Here is an 11,696-nt window from a genome sequence, read left to right on the forward strand (position 1 = left end):
GTGATTCTCAAACCTCCTTTCCACATGATCTCCTTGTAGTCTGAAGAAGACACCTGGAAATAGACGCATGGGAAACAGTAGGGTGTAACATTTGGTAGATATTTATGTCCCTGTTTCGAATCCTCCTGCTTGGCAGTAAGCGACATCTGTACTCGAAAGTTTCAACGTTCCCACTACAGTGGAAGTGAGTCAAGGATAATCGACTCTATCGATGGCGGTTCCGTTTTTTCGGACTTCAACTTGCGAGAACAGGTAGGGAACGAAGTTGTCCACGAGTTTCAAATTTTACTTGGACGGTAATGCTTCTCGGTTTTCTTTTTTCACCACGTCGGATTTAACGTACAAAACTGATTTGTGAGACTGAACGAATCTGTACCCTACCTCCTACATCGAATTCAATTTCTCTGTTCGATTCGTTGAGATTGGCGAATGTGCGACGGTTGTGAGGGAAAGATTGCAATTCGTAACTTTGGATTTTCTCCATGATGGTTATTTATTATGTTGATCTCTACGATGGCCGTTTACGTGGCTCCTGCAAAATTTACAACTTCACCTTTTTGGTTGGTCACTACTAATTCAATCTGGTCCATTCTGTTGCAACACACGGGAAAATTGATTTGGCGACGATGGGGTGAAGATGATCGGTTCCATGAATTCTGAATTTGGTTTGAAAGTTGCTATGATTCCCGTTCGTTTGTGCCTGCCCATATTGTCTGCTTTGGTAATCATGCCTTCCGCCACGTTGCAGTGAATGTTCAGAGTCTCGATGACCAAGAATTTAGTAATTTTTGCGCCGAAATGCTTGATTCCAGGTTCGAGTTTGGTGTTCTTCTCTAAACCCAAAACCTCTCAGATCGTACCCAGGTCCACGATTTCAGTTTCAGATACCAATTCCACTCTATGAGATAAAGGTGTTTTGAGGGAGAAGTTACTCCTCTTGGTAATTCGACTTGCAAAGTCGACAAATTGTACTGCCCGGCAAGATGCTGATGCTGTAGAATCCACCAAATCTAGAATGGATGGGTTATTTATTCGAGACAGAAAGGCGAGCATGGAAACGTAAAGATGACCGCACTTAACATCCTCGAAACCTTGGATTCTCTCGTCCTTGTAGTAGAGGTTCGAAGCTTTGACTGTAGAGCAGTTCCAAAAAAATTGAAAACGAAAGCGTTTTTGTTTGAATTTTTGAGATAAAATATTCAATGTCAAACATAATTTTCTTAATTTTCCAAGTTAACAACTCCACTATTTTTCTCACGGCGGAGGGTCAAGAATCTGGTACAAAAAACTCAGCTGAAATGTTTGATTCCCAACGACTTCGATCAGGGATTCAATGTCGCTGTAACTGAGAGGATCTTGTTTTTTTAAAACTTACGTAAACCGTTCTCCTTGACGCCTTAACCTTTTTTTCTTCATTTATAGATTGTGAAGATTCTGTTCTCTCAAGTCCGCTTTGTTTTTTGAGTCGATTACGGTTTGTACGATGGCAGCACTACCACCTGCTAAAATTCTCATGGCAACCAAAGCCGCTAGAATTGCTTAAATGGTGAATATGAAACATGCCGTGCGAGATTTTCTCCTCGAGCGCTGCAATCTTTTCAATTGAGGAGTGCTGAGCAACAATTTCATTCCATGGCCTTTGGACAAGCAAAAACGTTTCATTTCGCGTTGTTTGCTTGTCAGTAACCCATCGAGGGCACCCAGAGTTTTTGGATTGGAATCCAGTACTTGGTATACGACACCCTTGGGATTTATGATGATGCTGTATATATATTCTGGAACAAATACTTTTTTGTCTCACTCAGCGCGATAATATTACTAGTCTCTGTGTTCAATGTAATATTGCAAATTTCTCGTAGGTGATTTCTCACTAGGTTTATGAGTATTGTGAATAATTCACGTGATAAGTTTTTCTTTATTTCTGGCAATCTGTTATTAATATATCTTGGGAGTCGAAGGAAAAAGTTCTTGCTTGGGACAACGCGATGAGCTGCATGATGATGCTAGCTGTTTCCATGTTGGACCTGTTCCAATCGTCGCGGTGTATTGTTTTATTCCTGGTCTTGCCTTGTGAAGCTCGTCCAATCTATTGTCCAATTTTTCTCCTGCAGCTTGAAACATGACGTCGAGATCTTGCAAACTCTTCGCCGCATATTTTCCCGAAGGTGGTCCATGTGAACCTTTTTGCACCGTTCACGAAATTTCCGACGTTATTTTGATCTAGTCGACGTTCAAATTACCTTCATCGAACGTGAACGTAAATATGTTATGCAGCAATTCGATAGGAAAATCTGTTATGTGAACCTGCGCCATTTTTTAATGTGATGTCATTTATAATTTAAGAAATAATGAAAATTGAACCAATCGTTTCATATCCGAATAAGCAGATTGTTTTCATTTGCGAATGTTCACCGTATGAATGTGGATTTCATCTGTGCCTTCATATTAATGGTCAACTTCATACTATTGCATGCACATTTTCTATAGTAAATGAAACAGAGAAGAAATACGCTTAAGTTTAACGTAAGGCAATGGATGTGGTATTTGGTACCAAGAAAATTTATACATTTCTTGTAGGTCAGACGTTTGACATAATATGTGATGACACTGCAATAAAATACATATTTTCTTCGGACAAAGCTTGAGTCAAAACATACGACCAATGGACTGGTACGTTGGTTTTTACTGTTGTGAGCATTCAAATACAAAATCATATCCTCATCTAAAGTTCCGGTAGTTGATGTGTTATGTAGTCTACCATTACCAGGAGAACCCTTCAATTGATGATGATGTTGTTCAATGTTGTCAGGTAAAAGAGAGAATAGGACCAATCTCAAGAGCGAAAATCGGGAGGCACACTGTAAATATACTCTACTTAACCAAGTTATTACATTTATTCCGATAGGCTGGACTCAAAGCTAACGTTAGAACTGGCAGAGGATGGTTTGGCAACGTTCTTGGAAAGAAAACAACCTCTTTTTCTATGATTCAGTTTGTGACATGTGGATGGGCAACCCAGTAAGTCATTGTTCTCTTAGAATTACTATATTACAGTAATTCCACAAACATCATCCTGGGGTAAATGAAATGAAGAAAATGGTTACCTCACAATTTTGGTGGCCAAAAATGTATAAACTATATACATATGTTCTTGCAGAAATATGATATTTGCCAGGCTTGCAAACCTAAAGTTCGGAAGACACGGACCAATAAATGAAAACGTGCATCTACTGTTTTCAAAGTACTTCATGTAGATCATTTGTTTCTTAGCTGGTCGTAAATTCTTAATTATTGTTGACGCTTTCAATCGTTGGTTTATTTTTTAGGCAATACATAAAAGATTTTGATTATATAGAGACAAACATATACAATGGTGTATATCGATACGATAATATTATTGTGATGAGTTATGTGTAAATTTTACACAATGAAACTAGTGATGTTATGGTTCGATCTTGTACGTAATGAGTTTTATTTCTCATACAATAATTCTAAGCAAGAGGTAAGGAGATGACATCGGGTACTTTATAACTTCATGTCAGAGAACACAAAGCGCAATTGACATACAAGAATGTACAGTCACGTTCAAAAAATCTGTCGCATGGATTTTTTCTAAGTCCAACGTCTTACGAAATTATGTTGGTAGCTCTGAAACAAGGAAGTGTTGTGAAATATACGATCCTCCAATCAGAGTGAAGTTCGATTTAGAGGAACAGGATGCGTGACTCACGGTCTTGTCCACAGGAAGTTCAACCAATGCAGCATTTCCAAATATGAGATAACGTCCCCATTGGTTAAATATTGTTTCAATAATGCGAATCGGCAGAAAGATTGCGCAAAAGTTTACTTTGTCGTTTTAATGCCTTTAATGGTTTCAAATTAGTATTAAATTGTCCCAATTATAGTTCACGAGCTTAATATAAAGTATTCATGTATGTGTTTGACAATCATATATCACTCATTAGAACAATTTTCACATTGTTTTCACTACGTGAGATGACATTTCATTTACATTTACGATAAAACAGTGTTTTGGGTGTAATAACAGTTTTCATTAATTAATTTAGAGATGCATTTTTATTTGTTGAGTTAATGATTAGGTTAATTCGTTATTTCTCGCGAAAAGAGGGAACCACAGCTGAAAGAAAATACACAACTTGTATTATTAAGGTAAAGAGTTTGTTTTAACATCACTTTTTGCACACATAGGCTAATCACGACTCGGAATACATTTAAATTGGAATCTGAAACATTATGCGACCTGACTGGAACTCGGAAAAGGACACACTGATTACAAGACGTCGATACATTACCACTTGGTCTGGCGAACGCCAATAATAATGAGGGGTTGTGGGAGTGGGAGAGGGGTGACGGAAAGTCGAAAATAAATAGTATTTTTGGGGGTATTTAATGTTATATTTATACACATACAAACCTAAGAAAATATTTATTTTGATACATGTGTGTGGGGGGTTGGGAAGGGGGAAAATAGAGGGACAAAGATATTGGGAGAGATGGGACGAAGAGGTGACTGTGGAAAATGTTTTATTTGACGTTCAGTAATAAAAACAATCAAATCAATGATGATTATCTTATAAATACCATATTTAATGTAAATTTGTTTTAAAAATGGGGACGGGGAGCTGTTTGTTTTACGTTCAGTGCAGGATAACAAGTGGAGACACATAGTGGTTCGTATGCCACTTTAAACTGTAGGTCCATGCCCCATTAGCCTATCTGTGTATAACGTGGATTTAGAATTCAGTAGAAAATAACGTCGATCTAGTATTTTGGATTTTAGGTGCGTTGAAACCACTAAAATTTCTAATTCTTATAATAAGAAACCTGTCTTCATATTACCATTTTGAAAGAGAGAGAGTTAATTGTATAATCTTTCGCTGTTAGTTTCAAAGAAGACTAATTCAAATAGTAACAATGGGAACGAATAAAGCTAACGAAAAGTTTTTGCCACCGTGCGGATTTGAACCTACGACCATTAGAGTAACAACCCAGTGCGATAACCACTACCCCACGAGTTCGTTCCTTTTTACTGCATGATTATGAGTTAAGACCAATTCGTTCAGTATGCATTAGAAATATAATCCCCACCCGCCTCTTTATAAACAACACACCGAAACGATCCTTAAATAAAGGTGATATGAATGTCACAAAACATTTAAGCAAAATCTACTATATTTACGACGCAATCCTTTTACATGGAGAGGCTACAGCTTCGAGAATTGAGGTTGTGGTTTGACTGTAATTGTAGGATACCCCATAGGTATCGATAAGCCAAGGCTCTAGTGTGCACTAGATTGGTTCATTTGTAGTGACGTGCTCAGGAATTTGTAAAGAGGTATGTGAATATAAAAATGTGTTAATGCTAATTTTTTAAACAGTGAACTCATAATTTAATATCTCTCTGTCCATCTCATTATTTTACTTAGGAACTAATTAGTATTGCAGGAGTCATACTGAAAATAAATCTCACGTGACAATGACGAGAAATTAGATTTACGGAAGGAATAGTTTTCATATTTTAAAACCTCGAAGGGCCATGGGCTATCTCCCGACTGTCAGTCTCCCTTCCACAATCCTACTTAGAGTTATCTTCAACTGGCAACGAGGTGACGTTGGGCAGCACGTCGAACCCTCAGCCGTTATAGAAGATATCTGATACCAGGTTACACCAGTCACTCGTAGCTCCCCAATTTCCTCACGATGGTGGGTTGCCACCGGTCCTATACAGATAACAGGCCGAGAATCCAGGACGACTCGAATCCATGCCGTCCCGCTGCAGTCGGAGTCCAAAGCACAGAGTCTTAGACCGCACCGTTACGGAGGAGGAGAGTTTTCATATTTTGTTTCTTATAAATGTCGACAATACATTAAATATATTACGCACCAAAAATTAATGTAAAAAAATAGCCGGTTCTATAAGAGATTCGAACCTTCGATCTTCACTCAACTAGGCCGCTATTTTTAACAATTTTTCATTTTCTCACTCAATAACCTTCGTTGAACGTTTGTCTTAAGAGTCGTTAGCAATCTTGTAAACCTTATTAACCTATCTGCTGTCTATCACAAATGTATTTTACAACCTGGCGTAGATTTTGATGCCTGCAATTTAGAACTTGACTTTCGTGGTAATTCTCTACCGTCTGCTATAATAAATAAATCAAAGTCTACATATCTCATATTTTGTAAATGCGACATGTCATTGTTAAATGTTACAAACTATTTCTTATTCCACCGTTAGTTCCAGATTTAGCCACAGCATTCTGGAAACCAGCGTGAAACGTGTTTCCCACACTTCCAAGGTCAGGTGAACCCTTATCAGTTCTATTGGATGCCTGTGAACATGTTACTTCATTCGTCATGGTACTGTGGTGGATTCTTCCCCTTCCCCTTTTACCTTGAACGGAAGTTATCCCCGACTGGGCACGACGAATCAATCACAGAAAAGCAGACTGTCTAGTAAATCGTATGCCATGTATTATTTTGAGCTCCTAGGTTTTGGAAAGTGAAATAAAAAAAGTATGTAATATTAATTCATAACGGTTGACTTCTTTGGGTATTATTTCATGACTCTTTTCTACTTACTCCAATGAAACTTGTGTCTACTGTTTTCAGTAGATCAATAGGTGTTTTGAAACATCTACTGTGTTCAGATTTTCAAAAAGATATAAATACAAAAAAATAATAAGGGGGTATGAAATTAATATTTACAGCCAAAATATTAAACCTAACATATTATACACTATACTCAATAAATTAATTTCACTTGCAGTTTCTCTACTGTACTGGTTTCAGTAGATCAATAGGTGTTTTCAAACATCTATGTTAAGATTTTTTAAATTTGAATTACAATTTGTGTGCCTGAAAACTTAGGGTATTTTACACCCGTCACGCTATACGGGGTCCAGTCCCTTATCATCACAAAAATAAAAGCGTGCCTGAAAACTAAAATATCCTTACCTGGGTTAAAAGCTGAGCCTGTAAAGCGACAGACAGTCAGCACAAACAAGGACAACACACAGCAGTCCTACAAAGATTATACTAACAGTAGGTCCAGTCACCAGAGCCTCGTTAGTCTGCAAAATGCAGTTCAGGGTGTACTACATGGAAGTGAGGTTGGTTTAAATTTTAAATATATATAAAAACAAATTGTTAGTGAGGAGAAATAAAAAGTTATATTTACAGCTAACATGCTGACCTAAACACACTACAAGGGTGTAAGGGATGACCTTCCACGAAGTATGTACACCCAATTGTTGCTTCACACGTAGTACACCCTGGACTTCAGTTTGCAGACGAAAGAGGTTCTGGCGACTGGCCCCATGGCCAGTATAATTTTCTGTGTTGTCCTGTGTTTGGTCCTTGTGGGTGATGAGTGCCTCTTTACAGCCTCAGCTTTTAACCGAATTCAGAATATTTTAATATTTTAGTTACAACACGACGTTACAGTTATGTTATTTTAGTTCTGGTAAGGGGCTGGACCCCGTATAAAGTGACAAGTGCAAAATAGGCTAAGTGCTGACGCACCCAAAATTTTGAATTCAAATTCAAATTTAAACACACTACATGCAATATTACATGTATAGGACTGAAGAGAATATTTCACTTGTAGTTCCTCAACTGTAATTACTCATTAGGCCTACTGAAAGTGTTCAGTAGGAAATCATTGATTTTGAGTAGATTTCCGAGAGACACAGTAGAGTACTACAATTGATAACAGTAGATTCTGTCTACTGTAAACAGTAGAAATTACGTAGGTTTATAACGACAATGACCTGGAGGAAACAGGAACGTAGAATGTCTGGCAGCGAGACGCAAGAGTTGATCAAGCGATTGTAGCGTCAAATTTAGCTTAGAGCTCATAATTGATATTTCTACATGAGCTCAACATACAAGTTACATACAATGAGAGAATTGAATTGAGTTTACATCTCACGTGATATGAGTCGAAACTATTGTTGCACATTGAACTGTGAAGTGAATCAATACTCAATTCGATTAACTAGAGAATCGTGATGTGCAAAGGCTACAAGGCATTTTATGGGTTGTAAAAGTCTGTGTTCGATTCACCGTTCGGTTAACTCTGCGATTTTTATTTCTTATTAAACCGAAAAATTATTTATTGCATTTTACTTATTACGAAAATTCGTATATTATTTGCTTTGCGAAATGTAGAGAATATATTGTTTTTCATGCTTTTTACAAGAATACAACTATGCATGGTGAACAAAAAAAGGTAAAGTGCTTCCCTGTGCTTAGCACTACGCCATGAAGGCGTATAGGGGGTGTGGAGGTAACGCCCCACACTTTCTTGATGCGGTCGTGAGTGGGGGTGATGTGATCAGCATCACGCCCCTGACCGCCTTTACGCCCCAGGGTTTCCCCCAGGTACCCATGTTATTCGACGCTGGGTGGGCGCTCGGGCCGCTTCCATCGTTAGAAAAGTTCCCGGATTTGAACCGGCCGGGGATCGAACCCGGAAGCTTTAGCATGGTAGTCAGACGCGTTACCGACTGAGCCACCGCGGCCAAAATATAATGTAAAATAAATGCTATTCACAAAAGTATTTATTTGTTTTGTTTCTTGATAATTTTCCCTAAAATAAAAATATATAACTTTCGCTGTTCATGACATTTCGTCGAATATGACACATGGATCACTTTTATGCAAATCCTAGTAAAATGATGAGAAATTCAAAAACATATTCTGAAAAAATATTTTAAAAATAACATATAAAAATCATTAGAAAGCAGTGTTATTTTTTAAAATATATATATAATATTTTTATTTCTTTCAATTATTAAATATATACAATACTTAGTTGCTATGTATAATAATAATAGGGGTAATCGAACAGAAGTCAAATTTATAAACTTCGGCGTGTAATACTGATAGCCTATCACCGAACCACTTTACCATCATAAAAAAAATTGAAGTTTTTTCTCTCGGAAATTACTGGCTAGTGCACGCCGGAACCTTTCCATACGAATATCTACCCTACCACTACAAGAAGAAACGTCACAACCTCAATTCTCGAAGCTGTAGCCTCTCCATGTAAAAGGATTGCGTCGTAAATATAGTAGATTTTGCTTAAATGTTTTGTGACATTCATACCACCTTTATTTAATTTGCTACAAAGGATCGTTTGGGTGTGTTGTTTATAAAGAGGCGGGTGGGGATTATTTTTCTAATGCATACTGAACGAATTGGTCTTAACTCATAATCATGCCGTAAGAAGGAACGAACTCGTGTGGTAGTGGTTATCGCACTGGGTTGTTACTCTAATGGTCGTAGGTTCAAGTCCGCACGGTGGCAAAAACATTTCGTAAGCTTTATTCGTTCCCATTGTTACTATTTGAATTAGTCTTCTTTGAAACTAACAACGAAAGATTATACAATTAACTCTCTCTCTTTCAAAATGGTAATATGAAGACAGGTTTCTTATTATAAGAATTGGAAATTTTAGTGGTTTCAACGCATCTAAAATCCAAAATACTAGATCGACGTTATTTTCTACTGAATTCAAAATCCACGTTATACACAGATAGGCTAATGGGGCATGGACCTACAGTTTAAAGTGACATACGAACCACTATGTGTCTCCACTTGTTATCCTGCACTGAACGTAAAACAAACAGCTCCCCGCCCCCATTTTTAAAACAAATTTACATTAAATATGGTATTTATAAGATAATCATCATTGATTTGATTGTTTTTATTACTGAACGTCAAATAAAACATTTTCCACAGTCACCTCTTCGTCCCATCTCTTCCAATATCTTTGTCCCTCTATTTTCCCCCTTCCCAAACCCCCACACACATGTATCAAAATAAATATTTTCTTAGGTTTGTATGTGTATAAATATAACATTAAATACCCCCAAAAATACTATTTATTTTCGACTTTCCGTCACCCCTCTCCCACTCCCACAACCCCTCATTATTATTGGCGTTCGCCAGACCAAGTGGTAATGTATCGACGTCTTGTAATCAGTGTGTCCTTTTCCGAGTTCCAGTCAGGTCGCATAATGTTTCAGATTCCAATTTAAATGTATCCCGAGTCGTGATTAGCCTATGTGTGCAAAAAGTGATGTTAAAACGAACTCTTTACCTTAATAATACAAGTTGTGTATTTTCTTTCAGCTGTGGTTCCCTCTTTTCGCGAGAAATAACGAATTAACCTAATCATTAACTCAACAAATAAAAATGCATCTCTAAATTAATTAATGAAAACTGTTATTACACCCAAAACACTATTTTATCGTAAATGTAAATGAAATGTCATCTCACGTAGTGAAAACAATGTGAAAATTGTTCTAATGAGTGATATATGATTGTCAAACACATACATGAATACATTATATTAAGCTCGTGAACTGTAATTGGGACAATTTAATACTAATTTGAAACGATTAAAGGCATTAAAACGACAAAGTAAACTTTTGCGCAATCTTTCTGCCGATTCGCATTATTGAAACAATATTTAACCAATGGGGACGTTATCTCATATTTGGAAATGCTGCATTGGTTGAACTTCCTGTGGACAAGACCGTGAGTCACGCCTCCTGTTTCTCTAAATCGAACTTCACTCTGATTGGAGGATCGTATATTTCACAACACTTCCTTGTTTCAGAGCTACCAACATAATTTCGTAAGACGTTGGACTTAGAAAAAATCCATGCAACAGATTTTTTGAATATGACTGTACCATATCCCATTTGTTTAACAAACGCATCAAATGTCTGGTGTGTATTACTCCACATGAACACAGCCACTTCTGGTAGCGCGTAAAACATTTCGTCTATATTACAACTCTCCCCATACCATGTAAAGCATATCTCTGCTCACTTTGGCAGTACATCTCACACGCCTAAGGCCCAATGTGATGGTTCACCATGTTGTTAAAAAAACTGTTGGCTAAGGATCAGCCAATTATCATATGAAGTAATGCTCCAGCCGTCGAGATCAGTCGTAGAATTGAGTGCTTCTTCTGCAAAACTGAATGAGCCTACAATGCGGAAAAAAACAAAGAGCACCTGATATTAACTTTGAATTTTTATCTTTCACCAATGTTACATTTCTGAGATGAACGTTTGGAAGATAGAAGGATCCGTTACTCAATATTAACTTAATCCTGGCCCGCCTACATTGTGTTCAATATGTAAACCACTTGTTTGTATGTTGAATCACGTTCAAATGGATGAGGAGAGGGTGCTGGGTGACTTCCTACATAGCGTTCTAAGCTTCTCTGCACCTGAGTGTCATATTTTATTTCAATGAACAACACCACAAACAGCCATTTTTTGTACTTACGAAAATTTCAAATTATAGAAATTAATCAGCTTCCTTTGTAACCTGGAAGAGACAAGACAGTTATTCAATACATGCCCTAAAAGCTAAGATTTGGTGAATCCTCTACAACAAAGAACGAAATATATTCCTCTTTATCAGTTACAAGTTGCGCTGTATGATATCAATTTTGTAAAGTTTATATTGACACAATCTGCATATGTACATACACACACAAGTACACAATTTTATCTAGGCCAACACACAAAAACACATGTGTGTGTGTGTGTGTGTGTGTGTGTGTGTGTATTTGTAGGTATACACGAGGACTTTAACATATGGTTTGTTTTTCAGTATGCGTAATGTGAGCAAGAGAGAGATGCTCAAAG

This window comes from Lepisma saccharinum, unplaced genomic scaffold (genome assembly GCF_977018435.1).
Source record: "Lepisma saccharinum unplaced genomic scaffold, izLepSacc3.1 HAP1_SCAFFOLD_76, whole genome shotgun sequence".
NCBI lineage: Eukaryota > Metazoa > Arthropoda > Insecta > Zygentoma > Lepismatidae > Lepisma > Lepisma saccharinum.